We start from the raw sequence: 25003 nt of genomic DNA, 5'->3' as shown, positions 1-25003 counted from the left end.
AGGCCGACACACAAGGACCGATAACGGTACAAACTATCAAATCACCACCCGACCCAGAAAAGATGCATGATTAAGACGCTAGTATCGCGGGCAAGACGAATAAGTGAGCCACAGCACCTGAGACGCGAAATACAACGCTTGGAGTATTTTTTGACGAGCAACGGGTACTCCACAAGTGATGTTAGAAGCATAACAGGGCCAAACACTAGGCGAAGTGAGAAATCAGAAAAAGAATGTCGGGTACGGCCATTTTGCCACACATCCCCAGTGACGGACAGAATCGGCCGTACATTGCGCAAACACGGCGTAAAGACTATTTACAAACCGACAAAGAAAATCAAGCAGTGTCTCAGATCGGCAAAGGAGAAAAGGGCCCCACTTGCAATGCCAGGAATATAACGCATACCATGCAGGTTCGGAAAAGTTTATGTTGAAATGATTGGCGATCGATCAACACCAGGATACAGAACATAAACGACAATGCAGGTTGGGGCAGGTGGAGAAAATCGGCCGTGGCAGAGCACGCATTGTGTGCGACCGACCACGTAGTAAAATTCGCTGACACGGAAGTTCTGCCTGTAGAGAAGAACTATCACACCCGCTTGTTCAGAAAAGCTGTAGAAATACACAAATACGAAAACAGCTTCAACAAGAAAGAGGAAAGCCTCGAGGTAAACGGATCCTGGCTTCCCGCGCTGCAGTGAACGACCGTCGCAAGTAAAAAGAGGAAAACCGCACCGGAAGTGACCGCGAAGAAGCCCGCTGACGTTTGCGCGCCAGGTGCATATCGTCTGCGGCCGCGAGTTCGGCTTCAGTCCACCACCAGCAATGGAGGGTAAAACTTTGACGCCGGCCGGAGTGGCCGTGCGGTTCCAGGCGCTACAGTCTGGAGCCGAGCCACCGCTACGGTCGCAGGTTCGAATCCTGCCTCGGTCATGGATGTGTGTGATGTCCTTAGGTTAGTTAGGTTTAATTAGTTCTACGTTCTAGGCGACTGATGACCTCAGAAGTTAAGTCGCATAGTACTCAGAGCCATTTAAACCATTTAAAACTTTGACAATGCCAGCCACACGTGCGGGCGAAACTCCGGAAAAATCATCAGACGAACGTCGTCCAAAGAACCCGGGACAGAAGCAACAGGCAGTTCGTCAACGAGTGGCCACGAAAGCCTTTCCAATTTTGTAACATAGAGATTGCTGTGTTTCAAAAGAACGATGTTTTCTAAATCGATGTTTCCTGTGTGTCAATTGACAGTTCTCTTCAAGGAAATTCTTGATGTTCGAACACAATATATATTCCAAAATGCTGCCGCATATCGACGTTAATGATATGGACCTGTAATTTAGTGGATTACTCCTAGTGCCTTACTTGAACATTGATGTGACCTGTGCAACTTTCCTGTCTTTGGGTACGGATCTTTCGTCGAGCGAGCGGTTGTGTATGAGTGTTAAGTACGGAGCTATTGCACCAGTATACTCTGAAAGGAACCTAATTGGTATACAGTCTAGACCGGAAGACGTGCTTTTATTAAGTGATTTAAGTTGCTACCCTACTCAGAGAATATCTACTACTAAGTGTCTCATGTTGTTCTTGATTCGAATTCTGGAGTATTTACTTCATCTTCTTTCGTGAAGGCACTTCGGAAGGCTGTTTAGTAACTCTGCTTAAACAGTATTGTCATCGATAGTATTTCCATTCTTATCGCGGAGAGAACGCATTTATTTTGCCTTGCCGCTACCGTAATTTACATGTGACCATAATCTCTTTTGATTCTCTGCCAAGTTTTGAGAGAAAGTTCGGTTGTGAAAACTCTTATAAACATCTCAAATTGAAGACCACGTTAAATTTCGAGCTTCTGTAAGAGATCGCCAATGTTGGGGATTTTACCTTCGTTTAAATTTGGAGCTCTTTCTTCGTAATTTCTACAACAGTGTTCTGCCCCGTTTTGCGTACCAAGGAGGATCATCTCCGTCGTTTTTAATCTGTTTGGTGTAAATCTCTCAACTGCTGTCGATATTGTTTCTTTCAATTCAAACCACATCTGGTCTACGCTTACACTGTTAATTTGGAAGGAGTGGAGGTTGTCTCTCAGGAGGGCGTCAAGGGAATTTTTGTCTGTTTTTTTACTATGTATATTTTTAGCTTATTTTTGGAGGATTTGGGAGTTACGGTATTCAGTCACACTGTGATAACCCTGTGTTCACTAATCTTATATCCGTTTTGGCGCTCGTTACTAGCTCATGATATTTTGTTGCTAAGAGGTCAAGGGCGTTTTCACAAACGTTTACTACTCGAGTGGACCGCTCGAAATAATTTTCAGAGAATGCGTTAGCACAATTTTGGATGATTTTTATGGGCACCTCCGCATTCCAGCACGTGTTTACACCACCATATAGAGGATAAATTGAAGTCACTACCAACTATAACTGTATGAATGCGGTACATGTTGGAAATTACACTCAAGTCTTGTTTGAACCTTTCAGCAGATATATGACGTGACATGGGAGGACGGTAAAACGACAAAATTATTGTTTTGTTCCGGTTGCGAAGAATGACCCCTACTCATACAAAACCACAGGAACTAACAACTTCTCCCGGGTTCGATTCCCGGCGGGGTCAGGGATTTTCTCTGCCTCGTGATGACTGGGTGTTATGTGATGTCCTTAGGTTAGTTAGGTATAAGTAGTTCTAAGTTCTAGGGGACTGATGACCATAGATGTTAAGTCCCATAGTGCTCTGAGCCATTTGAACTGTTGTTGTATGTTGTGGGTTTTAGTCCTGAGACTGGTTTGATGCAGCTCTCCGTGCTACTCTATCCTGTGCAAGCTTCTTCATCTCCCAGTACCTACTGCAACCTGCATCCTTCTGAATCTGCTTAGTGTATTCATCTCTTGGTCTCCCCCTACGATTTTTACCCTCCACGCTGCCCTCCAATACTCAATTGGTGATCCCTTGATGCCACAGAACATGTCCTACCAACAGATACCTTCTTCTGGTCAAGTTGTGCCACAAACTTCTCTTCTCCCCAATCCTATTCAATACTTCCTCGTTAGTTATGTGATCTACCGATCTAATCTTCAGCATTCTTCTGTAGCACCACATTTCGAAAGCTTCTATTCTCTTCTTATCCAAACTATTTACCGTCCATGTTTCACTTCCATACATAGCTACACTCCATACAAATACTTTTAGAAATGACTTCCTGACACTTAAATCTATACTCGATGTTAACAAATTTCTCTTCTTCAGAAACTCTTTCCCTGCCATTGCCAGTCTACATTTTACACTCCTGGAAATGGAAAAAAGAACACATTGACACCGGTGTGTCAGACCCACCATACTTGCTCCGGACACTGCGAGAGGGCTGTACAAGCAATGATCACACGCACGGCACAGCGGACACACCAGCAACCGCGGTGTTGGCCGTCGAATGGCGCTAGCTGCGCAGCATTTGTGCACCGCCGCCGTCAGTGTCAGCCAGTTTGCCGTGGCATACGGAGCTCCATCGCAGTCTTTAACACTGGTAGCATGCCGCGACAGCGTTGTCGTGAACCGTATGTGCAGTTGACGGACTTTGAGCGAGGGCGTATAGTGGGCGTGCGGGAGGCCGGGTGGACATACCGCCGAATTGCTCAACACGTGGGGCGTGAGGTCTCCACAGTACATCGATGTTGTCGCCAGTGGTCGACGGAAGGTGCACGTGCCCCTCGACCTGGGACCGGACCGCAGCGACGCACGGATGAACGCCAAGACCGTAGGATCCTACGCAGTGCCGTAGGCGACCGCACCGCCACTTCCCAGCAAATTAGGGACACTGTTGCTCCTGGGGTATCGGCGAGGACCATTCGCAACCGTCTCCATGAAGCTGGGCTACGGTCCCGCACACCGTTAGGCCGTCTTCCGCTCACGCCCCAACATCGTGCAGCCCGCCTCCAGTGGTGTCGCGACAGGCGTGAATGGAGGGACGAATGGAGGCATGTCGTCTTCAGCGACGAGAGTCGCTTCTGCCTTGGTGCCAATGATGGTCGTATGCGTGTTTGGCGCCGTGCAGGTGAGCGCCACGAGGCACACAGGGCCAACACCCGGTATCATGGTGTGGGGAGCGATCTCCTACACTGGCCGTACACCACTGGTGATCGTCGAGGGGACACTGAATAGTGCACAGTACATCCAAACCGTCATCGAACCCATCGTTCTACCATTCCTAGACCAGCAAGGGAACTTGCTGTTCCAACAGGACAATGCACTTCCGCATGTATCCCGTGCCACCCAACGTGCTCTAGAAGGTGTAAGTCAACTACACTGGCCAGCAAGATCTCCGGATTGTCCCCCATTGAGCATGTTTGGGACTGGATGAAGCGTCGTCTCACGCGGTCTGCACGTCCAGCACGAACGCTGGTCCAACTGAGGCGCCAGGTGGAAATGGCATGGCAAGCCGTTCCACAGGACTACATCCAGCATCTCTACGATCGTCTCCATGGAGAATAGCAGCCTGCATTGCAGCGTAAGGTGGATTTACACTGTACTAGTGCCGACATTGTGCATGCTCTGTTGCCTGTGTCTATGTGTCTGTGGTTCTGTCAGTGTGATCATGTGATGTATCTGACCCCAGGAATGTGTCAATAAAGTTTCCCCTTCCTGGGACAATGAATTCACGGTGTTCTTATTTCAATTTCCAGGAGTGTATATTCTCTCTACTTCGACCATCATCAGTTATTTTGCTCCCCAAATAGCAAAACTCCTTTACTACTTTAAGTGTCTCATTTCCTAATCTAATACCCTTAACATCACCCGACTTAATTCGGCTACATTCCATTATCCTCGTTTTGCTTTTGTTGATGTTCATCTTATATCCTCCCTTCAAGACACCATACATTCCGTTCAACTGCTCTTCCAAGTCCTTTGCTGTCTCTGACAGATTTACAATGTCATCGGCAAACCTTAAGATTTTATTTCGTCTTCATGGATTTTAATACCTACTCCGAATTTTTCTTTTGTTTCCTTTACTGCTTGCTCAATCTGCAGATTTAATAACATCGGGGAGAGACTACAACCCTGTCTTACTCCCTTCCCAACCACTGCTTCCCTTTCATGTCCCTCGACTCTTATAACTGCCATCTGGTCTCTGTACTAATTGCAAATAGCCTTTCGCTCCCTGTATTTTACCCCTGCCACCTTTAGAATTTGAAAGAGAGTATTCCAGTCAACATTGTCAAAAGCCTTCTCTAAGTCTACAAATGCTAGAAACGTAGGTTTGCCTTTCCTTAATCTTTCTTCTAAGATATGTCGCAAGGTCAGTATTGCCTCACGTGTTCCAGTATTTCTACGGAATCCAAACTGATCTTCCACGAGGTCGGCTTCTACTAGTTTTTCCATTCGTCTGCAAAGAATTCGTGTTAGTATTTTGCAGCTGTGGCTTATTAAACTGATTGTTCGGTAATTTTCATATCTGTCAACACCTGCTTTCTTTGGGATTGGAACTATTATATTCTTCTTGAGGTCTGAGGGTATTTCGCCTGTTTTATACATCTTGCTCACCAGATGGTAGAGTTTTTTCACGACTGGCTCTCCCAAGGCCGTCAGTAGTTCCAATGGAATGTTGTCTACTCTGGGGGCCTTGTTACGACTCAGGTCTTTCAGTGCTCTGTCAAACTCTTCACGCAGTATCGTATCTCTCATTTCATCTTCATCTACATCCTCTTCCATTTCCATAATATTGTCCTCAAGTACATCGCCATTGTATAGACCCTCTATATACTCCTTCCACCTTTCTGCTTTCCCTTCTTTGCTTAGAACTGGGTTTCCATCTGAGCTCTTGATGTTCATACAAGTGGTTCTCTTATCTCCAAAGGTCTCTTTAATTTTCCTGTAGGCAGTATCTATCTTACCCCTAGTGAGATAAGCCTCTACATCCTTCCATTTGTCCTCTAGCCATCCCTGCTTAGCCATTTTGCACTTCCTGTCGATCTCATTTTTGAGACGTTTCTATTCCTTTTGGCCTGCTTCATTTACTGCATTTTATATTTCCTCCTTTCATCAATTAAATTCAATATTTCTTCTTTTACCCAAAGATTTCTACTAGCCCTAGTCTTTTTACCTACTTGATCCTCTGCTGCCTTCACTACTTCATCCCTCAAAGCTACCCATTCTTCTTCTACTGTATTTCTTTCCCCCATTCCTGTCAATTGTTCCCTTATGCTCTCCCTGAAACTCTGTACAACCTCTGGTTCTTTCAGTTTATCCAGTTCCCATCTGCTTAAATTCCCACCTTTTTGCAGTTTCTTCAGTTTTAATCTACAGGTCATAATAGATTGTGGTCGGAGTCCACTTCTGCCCCTGGAAATGTCTTGCAATTTAAAACCTGGTTCCTAAATCTCTGTCTTATCATTATATAATCTATCTGATACCTTTTAGTATCTCCAGGGTTCTCCCATGTATGCAACCTTCTATCATGATTCTTAAACCAAGTGTTAGCTATGATTAAGTTGTGCTCTGTGCAAAATTCTACCAGGCGGCTTCCTCTTTCATTTATTAGCCCCAATCCATATTCACCTACTATGTTTCCTTCTCTCCCTTTTCCTACACTCGTATTTCAGTCACCAACGACTATTAAAATTTCGTCTCCCTTCACTATCTGAATAATTGCTTTTATTTCATCATACATTTCTTCAATTTCTTCGTCATCTGCAGAGCTAGTTGGCATATAAACTTGTACTATTGTAGTAGATGTGGGTTTCGTATCTATCTTGGCCACAATAATGCGTTCACTATGCTGTTTGTAGTAGCTTACCCGCATTCCTATTTTCCTATTCATTATTAAACCTACTCCTGCATTACCCCTATTTGACTTTGTGTTTATAACCCTTTAGTCACCTGACCAGAAGTCTTGTTCCTCCTGCCACCGAACTTCACTAATTCCCACTGTACCTAACTTTAACCTATCTACACTCCTGGAAATTGAAATAAGAACACCGTGAATTCATTGTCCCAGGAAGGGGAAACTTTATTGACACATTCCTGGGGTCAGATACATCACATGATCACACTGACAGAACCACAGGCACATAGACACAGGCAACAGAGCATGCACAATGTCGGCACTAGTACAGTGTATATCCACCTTTCGCAGCAATGCAGGCTGCTATTCTCCCATGGAGACGATCGTAGAGATGCTGGATGTAGTCCTGTGGAACGGCTTGCCATGCCATTTCCACCTGGCGCCTCAGTTGGACCAGCGTTCGTGCTGGACGTGCAGACCGCGTGAGAAGACGCTTCATCCAGTCCCAAACATGCTCAATGGGGGACAGATCCGGAGATCTTGCTGGCCAGGGTAGTTGACTTACACCTTCTAGAGCACGTTGGGTGGCACGGGATATATGCGGACGTGCATTGTCCTGTTGGAACAGCAAGTTCCCTTGCCGGTCTAGGAATGGTAGAACGATGGGTTCGATGACGGTTTAGATGTACCGTGCACTATTCAGTGTCCCCTCGACGATCACCAGTGGTGTACGGCCAGTGTAGGAGATCGCTCCCCACACCATGATGCCGGGTGTTGGCCCTGTGTGCCTCGGTCGTATGCAGTCCTGATTGTGGCGCTCACCTGCACGGCGCCAAACACGCATACGACCATCATTGGCACCAAGGCAGAAGCGACTCTCATCGCTGAAGACGACACGTCTCCATTCGTCCCTCCATTCACGCCTGTCGCGACACCACTGGAGGCGAGCTGCACGATGTTGGGGCGTGAGCGGCAGACGGCCTAACGGTGTGCGGGACCGTAGCCCAGCTTCATGGAGACGGTTGCGAATGGTCCTCGCCGATACCCCAGGAGCAACAGTGTCCCTAATTTGCTGGGAAGTGGCGGTGCGGTCCCCTACGGCACTGCGTAGGATCCTACGGTCTTGGCGTGCATCCGTGCGTCGCTGCGGTCCGGTCCCAGGTCGACGGGCACGTGCACCTTCCGTCGACCACTGGCGACAACATCGATGTACTGTGGAGACCTCACGCCCCACGTGTTGAGCAATTCGGCGGTATGTCCACCCGGCTTCCCGCACGCCCACTATACGCCCTCGCTCAAAGTCCGTCAACTGCACATACGGTTCACGTCCACGCTGTCGCGGCATGCTACCAGTGTTAAAGACTGCGATGGAGCTCCGTACGCCACGGCAAACTGGCTGACACTGACGGCGGCGGTGCACAAATGCTGCGCAGCTAGCGCCATTCGACGGCCAACACCGCGGTTGCTGGTGTGTCCGCTGTGCCGTGCGTGTGATCATTGCTTGTACAGCCCTCTCGCAGTGTCCGGAGCAAGTATGGTGGGTCTGACACACCGGTGTCAATGTGTTCTTTTTTCCATTTCCAGGAGTGTATTTCCCTTTTTTAAATTTTCTAACCTACCGGCCCGATTAAGGGATCTGACATTCCACGCTCCGATCCGTAATACACCAGTTTTCTTTCTTCTGATAACGACATCCTCTTGAGTAGTCCCCGCCCGGAGATCCGAATGGGGCACTATTTTACCTCCGGAATATTTTACCCAAGAGGACGCCATCATCATTTAATCATACAGTAAAGCTGCATGCCCTCGGGAAAAATTATGGCCATAGTTTCCCCTTGCTTTCGGCCGTTCGCAGTACCAGCACAGCAAGGCCGTTTTGGTTATTGTTACAAGGCCAGATCAGTCAATCATCCAGACTGTTGCCCTTGCAACTACTGAAAAGGCTGCTGCCCCTCTTCAGGAACCACACGTTTGTCTGGCCTCTCAACAGATACTCCTCCGTTGTTGTTGCTCCTACGGTACGGCTATCTGTATCGCTGAGGCACCCAAACTTCCCCACCAACGGCAAGGTCCATGGTTCATGGGGGCGCCATTTGAACTAACAACTTCAATTTTTACTCAAGATGAACTACTGCTAAGACCAACAAACATTCCGGCACTAGCTATTCTTAGCCTTTCCTTTCTGAACACCATTAGATCCTTTGCAAATGATACGGCTTAACTTCGGCTTTAGGCAGCTTTCGGTATCTATAACGATTTGAGCATAAATGCTTTTACAAGCGCTTAGAACGCCGGTACTTTCACAAAACAGCTACGAAAATTTACAACTGAAATACTGATGGTTCCTATATCTAAGTTCTTGCTGTATTCGATTTTCACCTTTTGAGACTGAAGCCCTTCCTGTGTTTCCCCAAGATCCTGTAACGTAAAAACAACTCATTCCATGCCACACGGACCCTGATACCAGTGTAGTCCACCCCTGCTTGTAGTAGACTGCTCACCTATTCAGCTGAACCCGAAATCACACCACCCTATGGTGCAAGTCAAGGAATCTATAGCCTACGCAGTCGCAGAACCGTCTGTGCCTCTGATTCAGAGCCTCCATTCAGTTCTGTCGACTAAGCTGCAAATGGTGAGCTCTGCTGTCATCTAAAAAGCAAGACTGGAGCCTATACCACTTCTGACAGCCGCTCGAAACCAGAGAGAATCTCTTTCAATCCAAAGCAACACAAGTCACAGGTGCTGATGTGAGCCACCACTTGCTGTTTCCTGCACCCTGTGCTCTTTATAGCATCTGGAGGTACTCGTTCCACGCCTGGAACGACTCTTTCCAGTATGCTTATGCACTCTGACTCTCTTCCCCTCCTTGGCAGTCATGTCCCTAATGGGGCATATAATGCACTAGAGATTGTAGCTCTCAACTGCCAATAAACCAACCCCCTGTGGGTGCCTGGATCTTGGAGGTGGAAAGCTTTCCTCTGAAACAGGATAAGTGACTGCATCAGGCTGAGGGACAGCCACAGAGAGTACCTAGAACTTAACTGGGGAGACGTTGCGTTCGGCCCCCTGGGAAGCCCTTTGCCACCTGTCACGAGCCTAGGCGACCTCCCACTCGATCACGGGCGAGCGATCAGCCTCATGTGCGAAAAATAACTGGGCTGGTTGGCTGGCCACCAGTGCGGACCAATCGGCAGACTCGTGAGTGGCGCTGGACGTCCGTTGAATGCCCACAGCCCTCACCCCCCCCCCCTCACAGTAGCACAGTAGTGATGACCATTCACTGCAGCCTGAAGCTGTATAACGGAAGCCATCACAGCCTGGAGCTGAGAGTGAAGTGTCACCAACTCGGCTCCCATCTATAAATAGCAATCACTGTCCCAATGTATATTAAAGACCATGGAAATTACACTAAATAAAGAGACAAAGGACCATCAATGTGCGTTAGGGATCTTTACTGTAAACACTGACGAAAATGCAAAAACATGTGTCTAATAGATCATACCAACACTCAGAGAGTCAAAAACTAAACTACCGAAGCACTCAGGTGAGGGTAAGAAATTCGCTATTGATTAGGAGCTTGTAATATGTCACAAATCTGATTTACTTTCAGACACCAACGAAAACACGAGAACTGTGTCTACTAAATATTAAAGTAACACAAAGAAATTCAAGAACGTAAACTACCAAAGCACACATATAAAACTGTATAATTCGCTCCTGGTTAAGAACTCATAAACTGTAACATAATTGGTTACCTCCATGTTGCTGTTGTGTCTCGACCAGCTGCTGCTGCCCCACAGTTGACTAATGCCAATCGATTTGGGCTAGGAGTTTCTGGTTAGGGACTCGTACAATGTCACAAAATTGATTACTGCCCTGTTGCCGCTTGTATCTCAGCTGGCTACTGCTGTCTGACTTCGATGTTTGATTTGATCTTAATGTTGACGATGTAAACTACTATATTATTTCCTTTATCATAAATAGAATGCAGATCACAAAAATGATTTCTGTTGTCAATATGTTTTACAACTGTCTTTTTTATTGGGTTGGTCCATGGGTGGATGCCAAGAAATAAGTGAGTGCTGAGACAGAGAGTAAATTAATCAGAAGCCACATAATATTGCATGTAGCATCCTTTACTTTACTTCCACAAGGCTAAATACAGTAGTATTCCACATAAGTCCATTACATACGAATGTTCGTCATAAGCAGTCACATTAACCGAGAGGCAAACTAATAACGTTGCAAAGATTCCAAGTCGGCTCTACTATGAGACTCGCTGGAGTCGGTATGGCGTCTTCTTAAGCTGGCTCTACGGTGGCGCTATCCATGCTTGCAGCAGAGCGTGATACTATGAGCCGGTTGATTGGCAGGACAGCCATATGTGTTACTGATAACTTCTGGACACAGAATGCTTGTCATGGTGTCGATAGTGTACGAGGTCATATTTTTTAAATGATAATTTCCAGTCACATCAGCCGTGCGGGGTAGTCATGCGGTCTGTGACGCCTTCCCATGGTCTGCGCAGCTCACCCCGTTGGAGGTTCGAATCCTCCCTCACGCATGGGTGTGTGTGTCGTCCTTTGCGTAAGTTACTTTAAATTAGATGAAGTAGTGTGTACCCTAGGGACCGATGACCTCAGCAGTTTGGTCCCATAGGAACTTACCACAAATTTGCAATTTCCACTTATGTAAACCTAGCAAGTAATCCAAGCGATTGTCCAATGCGAATTTCAGTAGGGTCAGTGTGGTCAAATATTCTGAGTAATTGGCAGTGCTGTGAGAAATAAAGGAGGTAATAGTGGAATAATCAGTGATGAGTCAAAATATTATGACCACTGCCCACCACGAGGTCGTACATTGCATGGTGGTGTTGCGGACATGTGACATACTAAGGAAAATGTGTAAGTGGAGCAGAGACGAATGGGAATTCATTCCAAAGAGAGTATGACCCACAGACGAGGACATCCAATGACATAAGAAAGTATGGCAAAGTGCGTATTTCTGGGCCCACCATCTGACAACGAGAATCTTGGAAAAGGCGAAGCTGGTCTGCTGTTCTTATGCTCTTCTCGTGAGCATCTATGGAATGTGGTTGGAAGACGGTGACGCCAGGAGTAGGCAACAAGGTGTTGAATGTCCATAATTCATCATATAATGTGGAGAACGGAAAGCAGAATACGCGGCCATCTACCATGGAAATGGTGGCAGACTAATATACGTATTAGTTAGACAAATCTTTCTCGGCGCGCACCGTTCAGCGTACTTTGTTGAACATGGGGATGCGTAGCTGATCACCCCCGCGTGCTCGCCTGTTGACCCAACGACATCGTCAGTTACAGTTTGCAGTTGGCGGGGGACAATCGAAAGTAAACCGTGTTGCAATGGAAACGTGTCACGTGAACGGATGTACCACGATTCTTGTTCGTGTCCGGATACGCAGTCGTCCAGGTAGCCCGAAACATGCAGGTCGCCACGTACTCAGGCTAGTGGTGGCATTATTTTGCCAAGGACTGTATTCACCTGGGCTTCCTGGGACATTTGGTAGTAATCAAAGGCACCGCGGGAGCTGCGGACCACGTGAAAATTACTACAGACTACCTGCATCCTTTCAAGCTTCATGTCTTCCCCGAAGATAATGAAATCTTCGACACCAAATTTTTCTGACCTGAACCCAATGGAACACAAGTGGGATGCCTTTTGGAACCAGTGATGTGCCCACAAAACTCTGCTTGTAATTTACCGTAAATGCTTGGCCTGTGCGTAGTCATTTGGGGTCACATACTTCCGCACCCTTGAAGGTCATGTCAAACAAAACTACTGCTGTGTGCTTTTCCATATATGGAGCTACACAGTACTAAAGAAATTGTCATAATAATTTGGCTCATCAGTGCTTAGACATAAAATAAACTTCCGACTTCTTCTTTTCTTCTACCACGCCCCTCACAAGTTACTCTCCTCATACTGATTTTATAAGAGTTCACACTTCTACGTTTTACACTTCTACGCCATTAAACACCATGTAATAATTGAACTAGTGATGTACTTGACTGGTCCAGAAAAATTAAAAGCACCTATGTACGGAAAAAGCTAGGACAGTGTCTTCACACAAGGGGTGTTCAATAAGTAATGCAACACTTTTGTTCTGAAAGCCGGTTGGGTTTAGTTAGGATTAGAATACACCATATTAATCCCCACTCTTGGTTACAATGCCACTTTTTTCGACATAATCTCCGTTCAATTTGATGGCCTTACGGCACGTCGCTGAGGGGGTCTGTATTCCCGTATCGTCGATGACGGAAACAACGCCGTGCTGCATCAGTAACCGTCCCATCATGCAGGTACTGTTCCCTCCTGACTGTATCTTTTCTTGGTCCAAAAAGATGAAGCTGCGAGCTGTGAGATCCGAGCTGTAGGATGGATGAAGAACAGTATAGTAAAGTTTTCTGAGCTCCTCTCGGGTACGCAGACTTGTGTGGAGAGGGAGAAATTAGTTTGCATTTTTATGGGGACGAGCACGTTGAAGGTCTTTCTTCATTTTCCTGAGGGCAGGACAAAACATTTCTGAGTTGATGGTGTCACCATGATGGAGAACAACAAAAGTAGTAGCCTCTTCAGAGTCCGCAAAGGCCATCCTAGTGACTTTAATGGCTAAGGGTGCTACTTTGAAATTTTTCTTTTTCGGGGAAGAGGTGGTGTGGCTGCGCTCCATCGATTGCCGTTTTGTTTCCGGTTCAAAAAGATGAAGCCATGTTTCATCGCCTGTAATGATGTTCGACTAAAAATTGTCACGATCACACTCGCAACGCGCAAGTAATTCCGCACAGTTTGTGCTTGATCGTTCGTTTTGATGTTCTGTTAGGTGGCAAGGAACCCAGTGGTCGAATACATTAGATTACCCCAGGTGCTCGACGAATGTGTCAGCACTACCAACTGAAATCTTCAGCTGTGCAGCGAGTTGTTTGGTTGTGATCCATCGATCACTTCGAATGAGGGTGTCCGCATGTTCCAACATTACAGGGACAGAAGTGTGTGGCATGCTGGCACGGAGGAGATAGGACAGGTTTGTGTGACCTTGTTGCGATTATGGCAGATGCCTCGCCAAAGAACTCACCATGATTTTCTTTACAGCCACTTCTCCCCATGGACATTATGAAAGCGCCTATGAATACCTGTGGTGCACTAGGTTTCCGGCAAAAAAAAAAAAAAAAAACTAAGTGACAGCTCTCTGCCTGGAACGCACCTCCGTTGCACCGTTGCATACGTCTTTTAGAAGGCTACATATAGCGCCACCACCCAACGAAACATTATGCAACTTAGAGGCTGAAGAGAGAACATTCCACGATTTTCAATCTTTATTTTACAATTTCCATTCCCCAATTTGGCCCATATAAACAAATATTCGTCTGCATTTAATTTCTTCTTTCTTCTAGTACTCAACACAAATGGCATAGATGGAACAAGAGTACCATAAGGCTGTTTAGCCAAGAGTCCTGTTGTCTCAGCTATACTCCAAGTTTTCCAGGTCAAAATGTTAGCATCTGGAAATGCTTCAAGGCCACCATAATCACAATGATTTCCCCACACTACAGCAAGTGTGAGCCAAGTACTACCTCCAAACACAGCCTGTACATCACATGTGAAGTTCAGGCGGAGTCCTCGAAACACATTTGGACCTCCAATTAATTGTTGCTTGTTAAACTGTCCAGCCAAGTCAATATCAATTGCCTTCAATGCACGATACACAGGAACGCTGCGCCGCAAGCGACGTCGCCATGCACGTCGCCTAGGCATTTTTCAAGCCCAATTTCGCCGAGGAAATAAAATGTGTTGCTTAATTACTGAACGCCCCTCGTATTTTTTCGACAGTAACTCTTTTATCGGGTTCTTTTATTCATCGCATTGCACAAAAACTGAGGTGAATTGTACGTGGTATCTAACACGGTTGAAGCACTTGCCTTGTGGGGGAATCGCGCTTTGTAAGTTATCATTAAACCTTTGGAACATGATGATAATGGTGACATTGAAGTCATTGATGTCTTCAACTTCCTCGATATGCTAACCACAAAGAACCTACCTGGGGTCATGGGGGTGATTAAAATTTTTATTCTCTTCATTGCTGTAAGTTGAGCAAACATCATGCATTTAATCGTTACATATTATTTGAACTGTGGACAGTCCATGTAAAATTTGTCTCCCACATTTCACAACAGTAGTCTTCCGTTACTTTTTACTCAGTGAAAGATGATTTAATTCGGTTTGAGAAAAAGGAGCATTTCTAACTGGTTAACCTCTTTTGATGCTAGTCAATTGTCAGGATGAGCATTACAGCAAAAGGCATTTGATTCTAAAGCATTATGTCAGGATGGAAAAACACTAAATAAATTACTTTTTCTCTCTTAACAACATGTGAGCAGGGTGGGTTCTTCCTTGGCTTGGGTATGAGGTAGAATGAAACAGCATGTTTACATCAACTTTTATTGAAAGATTTGTACATTGGTTTCCTTACCGGATTGTTCTGGCTGGGAGAGCGGCGGCTATGTCGTTTGCGAAGCCTTTTGCTGCGTGAGCGGCGGCGTCTGATTACGCCTGGCGGTTTGTATCTTGTGCCGCCGTCTTGCTCAGTTGGAGGGTAAAACTTTGACGCCGGCCGGAGTGGCCGTGCGGTTCCAGGCGCTACAGTCTGGAGCCGAGCCACCGCTACGGTCGCAGGTTCGAATCCTGCCTCGGTCATGGATGTGTGTGATGTCCTTAGGTTAGTTAGGTTTAATTAGTTCTACGTTCTAGGCGACTGATGACCTCAGAAGTTAAGTCGCATAGTACTCAGAGCCATTTAAACCATTTAAAACTTTGACAATGCCAGCCACACGTGCGGGCGAAACTCCGGAAAAATCATCAGACGAACGTCGTCCAAAGAACCCGGGACAGAAGCAACAGGCAGTTCGTCAACGAGTGGCCACGAAAGCCTTTCCAATTTTGTAACATAGAGATTGCTGTGTTTCAAAAGAACGATGTTTTCTAAATCGATGTTTCCTTTGTGTCAATTGACAGTTCTCTTCAAGGAAATTCTTGATGTTCGAACACAATATATATTCCAAAATGCTGCCGCATATCGACGTTAATGATATGGACCTGTAATTTAGTGGATTACTCCTAGTGCCTTACTTGAACATTGATGTGACCTGTGCAACTTTCCTGTCTTTGGGTACGGATCTTTCGTCGAGCGAGCGGTTGTGTATGAGTGTTAAGTACGGAGCTATTGCACCAGTATACTCTGAAAGGAACCTAATTGGTATACAGTCTAGACCGGAAGACGTGCTTTTATTAAGTGATTTAAGTTGCTACCCTACTCAGAGAATATCTACTACTAAGTGTCTCATGTTGTTCTTGATTCGAATTCTGGAGTATTTACTTCATCTTCTTTCGTGAAGGCACTTCGGAAGGCTGTTTAGTAACTCTGCTTAAACAGTATTGTCATCGATAGTATTTCCATTCTTATCGCGGAGAGAACGCATTTATTTTGCCTTGCCGCTACCGTAATTTACATGTGACCATAATCTCTTTTGATTCTCTGCCAAGTTTTGAGAGAAAGTTCGGTTGTGAAAACTCTTATAAACATCTCAAATTGAAGACCACGTTAAATTTCGAGCTTCTGTAAGAGATCGCCAATGTTGGGGATTTTACCTTCGTTTAAATTTGGAGCTCTTTCTTCGTAATTTCTACAACAGTGTTCTGCCCCGTTTTGCGTACCAAGGAGGATCATCTCCGTCGTTTTTAATCTGTTTGGTGTAAATCTCTCAACTGCTGTCGATATTGTTTCTTTCAATTCAAACCACATCTGGTCTACGCTTACACTGTTAATTTGGAAGGAGTGGAGGTTGTCTCTCAGGAGGGCGTCAAGGGAATTTTTGTCTGTTTTTTTACTATGTATATTTTTAGCTTATTTTTGGAGGATTTGGGAGTTACGGTATTCAGTCACACTGTGATAACCCTGTGTTCACTAATCTTATATCCGTTTTGGCGCTCGTTACTAGCTCATGATATTTTGTTGCTAAGAGGTCAAGGGCGTTTTCACAAACGTTTACTACTCGAGTGGACCGCTCGAAATAATTTTCAGAGAATGCGTTAGCACAATTTTGGATGATTTTTATGGGCACCTCCGCATTCCAGCACGTGTTTACACCACCATATAGAGGATAAATTGAAGTCACTACCAACTATAACTGTATGAATGCGGTACATGTTGGAAATTACACTCAAGTCTTGTTTGAACCTTTCAGCAGATATATGACGTGACATGGGAGGACGGTAAAACGACAAAATTATTGTTTTGTTCCGGTTGCGAAGAATGACCCCTACTCATACAAAACCACAGGAACTAACAACTTCTCCCGGGTTCGATTCCCGGCGGGGTCAGGGATTTTCTCTGCCTCGTGATGACTGGGTGTTATGTGATGTCCTTAGGTTAGTTAGGTATAAGTAGTTCTAAGTTCTAGGGGACTGATGACCATAGATGTTAAGTCCCATAGTGCTCTGAGCCATTTGAACTGTTGTTGTATGTTGTGGGTTTTAGTCCTGAGACTGGTTTGATGCAGCTCTCCGTGCTACTCTATCCTGTGCAAGCTTCTTCATCTCCCAGTACCTACTGCAACCTGCATCCTTCTGAATCTGCTTAGTGTATTCATCTCTTGGTCTCCCCCTACGATTTTTACCCTCCACGCTGCCCTCCAATACTCAATTGGTGATCCCTTGATGCCACAGAACATGTCCTACCAACAGATACCTTCTTCTGGTCAAGTTGTGCCACAAACTTGTCTTCTCCCCAATCCTATTCAATACTTCCTCGTTAGTTATGTGATCTACCGATCTAATCTTCAGCATTCTTCTGTAGCACCACATTTCGAAAGCTTCTATTCTCTTCTTATCCAAACTATTTACCGTCCATGTTTCACTTCCATACATAGCTACACTCCATACAAATACTTTTAGAAATGACTTCCTGACACTTAAATCTATACTCGATGTTAACAAATTTCTCTTCTTCAGAAACTCTTTCCCTGCCATTGCCAGTCTACATTTTACACTCCTGGAAATGGAAAAAAGAACACATTGACACCGGTGTGTCAGACCCACCATACTTGCTCCGGACACTGCGAGAGGGCTGTACAAGCAATGATCACACGCACGGCACAGCGGACACACCAGCAACCGCGGTGTTGGCCGTCGAATGGCGCTAGCTGCGCAGCATTTGTGCACCGCCGCCGTCAGTGTCAGCCAGTTTGCCGTGGCATACGGAGCTCCATCGCAGTCTTTAACACTGGTAGCATGCCGCGACAGCGTTGTCGTGAACCGTATGTGCAGTTGACGGACTTTGAGCGAGGGCGTATAGTGGGCGTGCGGGAGGCCGGGTGGACATACCGCCGAATTGCTCAACACGTGGGGCGTGAGGTCTCCACAGTACATCGATGTTGTCGCCAGTGGTCGACGGAAGGTGCACGTGTCCCTCGACCTGGGACCGGACCGCAGCGACGCACGGATGAACGCCAAGACCGTAGGATCCTACGCAGTGCCGTAGGCGACCGCACCGCCACTTCCCAGCAAATTAGGGACACTGTTGCTCCTGGGGTATCGGCGAGGACCATTCGCAACCGTCTCCATGAAGCTGGGCTACGGTCCCGCACACCGTTAGGCCGTCTTCCGCTCACGCCCCAACATCGTGCAGCCCGCCTCCAGTGGTGTCGCGACAGGCGTGAATGGAGGGACGAATGGAGGCGTGTCGTCTTCAGCGACGAGAGTCGCTTCTGCCTTGGTGCCAATGATGGTCGTATGCGTGTTTGGCGCCGTGCAGGTGAGCGCCACGAGGCACACAGGGCCAACACCCGGTATCATGGTGTGGGGAGCGATCTCCTACACTGGCCGTACACCACTGGTGATCGTCGAGGGGACACTGAATAGTGCACAGTACATCCAAACCGTCATCGAACCCATCGTTCTACCATTCCTAGACCAGCAAGGGAACTTGCTGTTCCAACAGGACAATGCACTTCCGCATGTATCCCGTGCCACCCAACGTGCTCTAGAAGGTGTAAGTCAACTACACTGGCCAGCAAGATCTCCGGATTGTCCCCCATTGAGCATGTTTGGGACTGGATGAAGCGTCGTCTCACGCGGTCTGCACGTCCAGCACGAACGCTGGTCCAACTGAGGCGCCAGGTGGAAATGGCATGGCAAGCCGTTCCACAGGACTACATCCAGCATCTCTACGATCGTCTCCATGGAGAATAGCAGCCTGCATTGCAGCGTAAGGTGGATTTACACTGTACTAGTGCCGACATTGTGCATGCTCTGTTGCCTGTGTCTATGTGTCTGTGGTTCTGTCAGTGTGATCATGTGATGTATCTGACCCCAGGAATGTGTCAATAAAGTTTCCCCTTCCTGGGACAATGAATTCACGGTGTTCTTATTTCAATTTCCAGGAGTGTATATTCTCTCTACTTCGACCATCATCAGTTATTTTGCTCCCCAAATAGCAAAACTCCTTTACTACTTTAAGTGTCTCATTTCCTAATCTAATACCCTCAACATCACCCGACTTAATTCGGCTACATTCCATTATCCTCGTTTTGCTTTTGTTGATGTTCATCTTATATCCTCCCTTCAAGACACCATACATTCCGTTCAACTGCTCTTCCAAGTCCTTTGCTGTCTCTGACAGATTTACAATGTCATCGGCAAACCTTAAGATTTTATTTCGTCTTCATGGATTTTAATACCTACTCCGAATTTTTCTTTTGTTTCCTTTACTGCTTGCTCAATCTGCAGATTTAATAACATCGGGGAGAGACTACAACCCTGTCTTACTCCCTTCCCAACCACTGCTTCCCTTTCATGTCCCTCGACTCTTATAACTGCCATCTGGTTTCTGTACTAATTGCAAATAGCCTTTCGCTCCCTGTATTTTACCCCTGCCACCTTTAGAATTTGAAAGAGAGTATTCCAGTCAACATTGTCAAAAGCCTTCTCTAAGTCTACAAATGCTAGAAACGTAGGTTTGCCTTTCCTTAATCTTTCTTCTAAGATAAGTCGCAAGGTCAGTATTGCCTCACGTGTTCCAGTATTTCTACGGAATCCAAACTGATCTTCCACGAGGTCGGCTTCTACTAGTTTTTCCATTCGTCTGCAAAGAATTCGTGTTAGTATTTTGCAGCTGTGGCTTATTAAACTGATTGTTCGGTAATTTTCATATCTGTCAACACCTGCTTTCTTTGGGATTGGAACTATTATATTCTTCTTGAGGTCTGAGGGTATTTCGCCTGTTTTATACATCTTGCTCACCAGATGGTAGAGTTTTTTCACGACTGGCTCTCCCAAGGCCGTCAGTAGTTCCAATGGAATGTTGTCTACTCTGGGGGCCTTGTTACGACTCAGGTCTTTCAGTGCTCTGTCAAACTCTTCACGCAGTATCGTATCTCTCATTTCATCTTCATCTACATCCTCTTCCATTTCCATAATATTGTCCTCAAGTACATCGCCATTGTATAGACCCTCTATATACTCCTTCCACCTTTCTGCTTTCCCTTCTTTGCTTAGAACTGGGTTTCCATCTGAGCTCTTGATGTTCATACAAGTGGTTCTCTTATCTCCAAAGGTCTCTTTAATTTTCCTGTAGGCAGTATCTATCTTACCCCTAGTGAGATAAGCCTCTACATCCTTCCATTTGTCCTCTAGCCATCCCTGCTTAGCCATTTTGCACTTCCTGTCGATCTCATTTTTGAGACGTTTCTATTCCTTTTGGCCTGCTTCATTTACTGCATTTTATATTTCCTCCTTTCATCAATTAAATTCAATATTTCTTCTTTTACCCAAAGATTTCTACTAGCCCTAGTCTTTTTACCTACTTGATCCTCTGCTGCCTTCACTACTTCATCCCTCAAAGCTACCCATTCTTCTTCTACTGTATTTCTTTCCCCCATTCCTGTCAATTGTTCCCTTATGCTCTCCCTGAAACTCTGTACAACCTCTGGTTCTTTCAGTTTATCCAGTTCCCATCTGCTTAAATTCCCACCTTTTTGCAGTTTCTTCAGTTTTAATCTACAGGTCATAATAGATTGTGGTCGGAGTCCACTTCTGCCCCTGGAAATGTCTTGCAATTTAAAACCTGGTTCCTAAATCTCTGTCTTATCATTATATAATCTATCTGATACCTTTTAGTATCTCCAGGGTTCTCCCATGTATGCAACCTTCTATCATGATTCTTAAACCAAGTGTTAGCTATGATTAAGTTGTGCTCTGTGCAAAATTCTACCAGGCGGCTTCCTCTTTCATTTATTAGCCCCAATCCATATTCACCTACTATGTTTCCTTCTCTCCCTTTTCCTACACTCGTATTTCAGTCACCAACGACTATTAAAATTTCGTCTCCCTTCACTATCTGAATAATTGCTTTTATTTCATCATACATTTCTTCAATTTCTTCGTCATCTGCAGAGCTAGTTGGCATATAAACTTGTACTATTGTAGTAGATGTGGGTTTCGTATCTATCTTGGCCACAATAATGCGTTCACTATGCTGTTTGTAGTAGCTTACCCGCATTCCTATTTTCCTATTCATTATTAAACCTACTCCTGCATTACCCCTATTTGACTTTGTGTTTATAACCCTTTAGTCACCTGACCAGAAGTCTTGTTCCTCCTGCCACCGAACTTCACTAATTCCCACTGTACCTAACTTTAACCTATCTACACTCCTGGAAATTGAAATAAGAACACCGTGAATTCATTGTCCCAGGAAGGGGAAACTTTATTGACACATTCCTGGGGTCAGATACATCACATGATCACACTGACAGAACCACAGGCACATAGACACAGGCAACAGAGCATGCACAATGTCGGCACTAGTACAGTGTATATCCACCTTTCGCAGCAATGCAGGCTGCTATTCTCCCATGGAGACGATCGTAGAGATGCTGGATGTAGTCCTGTGGAACGGCTTGCCATGCCATTTCCACCTGGCGCCTCAGTTGGACCAGCGTTCGTGCTGGACGTGCAGACCGCGTGAGAAGACGCTTCATCCAGTCCCAAACATGCTCAATGGGGGACAGATCCGGAGATCTTGCTGGCCAGGGTAGTTGACTTACACCTTCTAGAGCACGTTGGGTGGCACGGGATATATGCGGACGTGCATTGTCCTGTTGGAACAGCAAGTTCCCTTGCCGGTCTAGGAATGGTAGAACGATGGGTTCGATGACGGTTTAGATGTACCGTGCACTATTCAGTGTCCCCTCGACGATCACCAGTGGTGTACGGCCAGTGTAGGAGATCGCTCCCCACACCATGATGCCGGGTGTTGGCCCTGTGTGCCTCGGTCGTATGCAGTCCTGATTGTGGCGCTCACCTGCACGGCGCCAAACACGCATACGACCATCATTGGCACCAAGGCAGAAGCGACTCTCATCGCTGAAGACGACACGTCTCCATTCGTCCCTCCATTCACGCCTGTCGCGACACCACTGGAGGCGAGCTGCACGATGTTGGGGCGTGAGCGGCAGACGGCCTAACGGTGTGCGGGACCGTAGCCCAGCTTCATGGAGACGGTTGCGAATGGTCCTCGCCGATACCCCAGGAGCAACAGTGTCCCTAATTTGCTGGGAAGTGGCGGTGCGGTCCCCTACGGCACTGCGTAGGATCCTACGGTCTTGGCGTGCATCCGTGCGTCGCTGCGGTCCGGTCCCAGGTCGACGGGCACGTGCACCTTCCGTCGACCACTGGCGACAACATCGATGTACTGTGGAGACCTCACGCCCCACGTGTTGAGCAATTCGGCGGTATGTCCACCCGGCTTCCCGCACGCCCACTATACGCCCTCGCTCAAAGTCCGTCAACTGCACATACGGTTCACGTCCACGCTGTCGCGGCATGCTACCAGTGTTAAAGACTGCGATGGAGCTCCGTACGCCACGGCAAACTGGCTGACACTGACGGCGGCGGTGCACAAATGCTGCGCAGCTAGCGCCATTCGACGGCCAACACCGCGGTTGCTGGTGTGTCCGCTGTGCCGTGCGTGTGATCATTGCTTGTACAGCCCTCTCGCAGTGTCCGGAGCAAGTATGGTGGGTCTGACACACCGGTGTCAATGTGTTCTTTTTTCCATTTCCAGGAGTGTATTTCCCTTTTTTAAATTTTCTAACCTACCGGCCCGATTAAGGGATCTGACATTCCACGCTCCGATCCGTAATACACCAGTTTTCTTTCTTCTGATAACGACATCCTCTTGAGTAGTCCCCGCCCGGAGATCCGAATGGGGCACTATTTTACCTCCGGAATATTTTACCCAAGAGGACGCCATCATCATTTAATCATACAGTAAAGCTGCATGCCCTCGGGAAAAATTATGGCCATAGTTTCCCCTTGCTTTCGGCCGTTCGCAGTACCAGCACAGCAAGGCCGTTTTGGTTATTGTTACAAGGCCAGATCAGTCAATCATCCAGACTGTTGCCCTTGCAACTACTGAAAAGGCTGCTGCCCCTCTTCAGGAACCACACGTTTGTCTGGCCTCTCAACAGATACTCCTCCGTTGTTGTTGCTCCTACGGTACGGCTATCTGTATCGCTGAGGCACCCAAACTTCCCCACCAACGGCAAGGTCCATGGTTCATGGGGGCGCCATTTGAACTAACAACTTCAATTTTTACTCAAGATGAACTACTGCTAAGACCAACAAACATTCCGGCACTAGCTATTCTTAGCCTTTCCTTTCTGAACACCATTAGATCCTTTGCAAATGATACGGCTTAACTTCGGCTTTAGGCAGCTTTCGGTATCTATAACGATTTGAGCATAAATGCTTTTACAAGCGCTTAGAACGCCGGTACTTTCACAAAACAGCTACGAAAATTTACAACTGAAATACTGATGGTTCCTATATCTAAGTTCTTGCTGTATTCGATTTTCACCTTTTGAGACTGAAGCCCTTCCTGTGTTTCCCCAAGATCCTGTAACGTAAAAACAACTCATTCCATGCCACACGGACCCTGATACCAGTGTAGTCCACCCCTGCTTGTAGTAGACTGCTCACCTATTCAGCTGAACCCGAAATCACACCACCCTATGGTGCAAGTCAAGGAATCTATAGCCTACGCAGTCGCAGAACCGTCTGTGCCTCTGATTCAGAGCCTCCATTCAGTTCTGTCGACTAAGCTGCAAATGGTGAGCTCTGCTGTCATCTAAAAAGCAAGACTGGAGCCTATACCACTTCTGACAGCCGCTCGAAACCAGAGAGAATCTCTTTCAATCCAAAGCAACACAAGTCACAGGTGCTGATGTGAGCCACCACTTGCTGTTTCCTGCACCCTGTGCTCTTTATAGCATCTGGAGGTACTCGTTCCACGCCTGGAACGACTCTTTCCAGTATGCTTATGCACTCTGACTCTCTTCCCCTCCTTGGCAGTCATGTCCCTAATGGGGCATATAATGCACTAGAGATTGTAGCTCTCAACTGCCAATAAACCAACCCCCTGTGGGTGCCTGGATCTTGGAGGTGGAAAGCTTTCCTCTGAAACAGGATAAGTGACTGCATCAGGCTGAGGGACAGCCACAGAGAGTACCTAGAACTTAACTGGGGAGACGTTGCGTTCGGCCCCCTGGGAAGCCCTTTGCCACCTGTCACGAGCCTAGGCGACCTCCCACTCGATCACGGGCGAGCGATCAGCCTCATGTGCGAAAAATAACTGGGCTGGTTGGCTGGCCACCAGTGCGGACCAATCGGCAGACTCGTGAGTGGCGCTGGACGTCCGTTGAATGCCCACAGCCCTCACCCCCCCCCCCCCCCCTCACAGTAGCACAGTAGTGATGACCATTCACTGCAGCCTGAAGCTGTATAACGGAAGCCATCACAGCCTGGAGCTGAGAGTGAAGTGTCACCAACTCGGCTCCCATCTATAAATAGCAATCACTGTCCCAATGTATATTAAAGACCATGGAAATTACACTAAATAAAGAGACAAAGGACCATCAATGTGCGTTAGGGATCTTTACTGTAAACACTGACGAAAATGCAAAAACATGTGTCTAATAGATCATACCAACACTCAGAGAGTCAAAAACTAAACTACCGAAGCACTCAGGTGAGGGTAAGAAATTCGCTATTGATTAGGAGCTTGTAATATGTCACAAATCTGATTTACTTTCAGACACCAACGAAAACACGAGAACTGTGTCTACTAAA

Source organism: Schistocerca cancellata, chromosome 5, assembly GCF_023864275.1.
Source record: "Schistocerca cancellata isolate TAMUIC-IGC-003103 chromosome 5, iqSchCanc2.1, whole genome shotgun sequence".
In the NCBI taxonomy this organism is placed as follows: domain Eukaryota; kingdom Metazoa; phylum Arthropoda; class Insecta; order Orthoptera; family Acrididae; genus Schistocerca; species Schistocerca cancellata.
The sequence above is the reverse complement of the archived record's forward strand: the minus strand, read 5'-3'. Positions refer to the sequence as shown.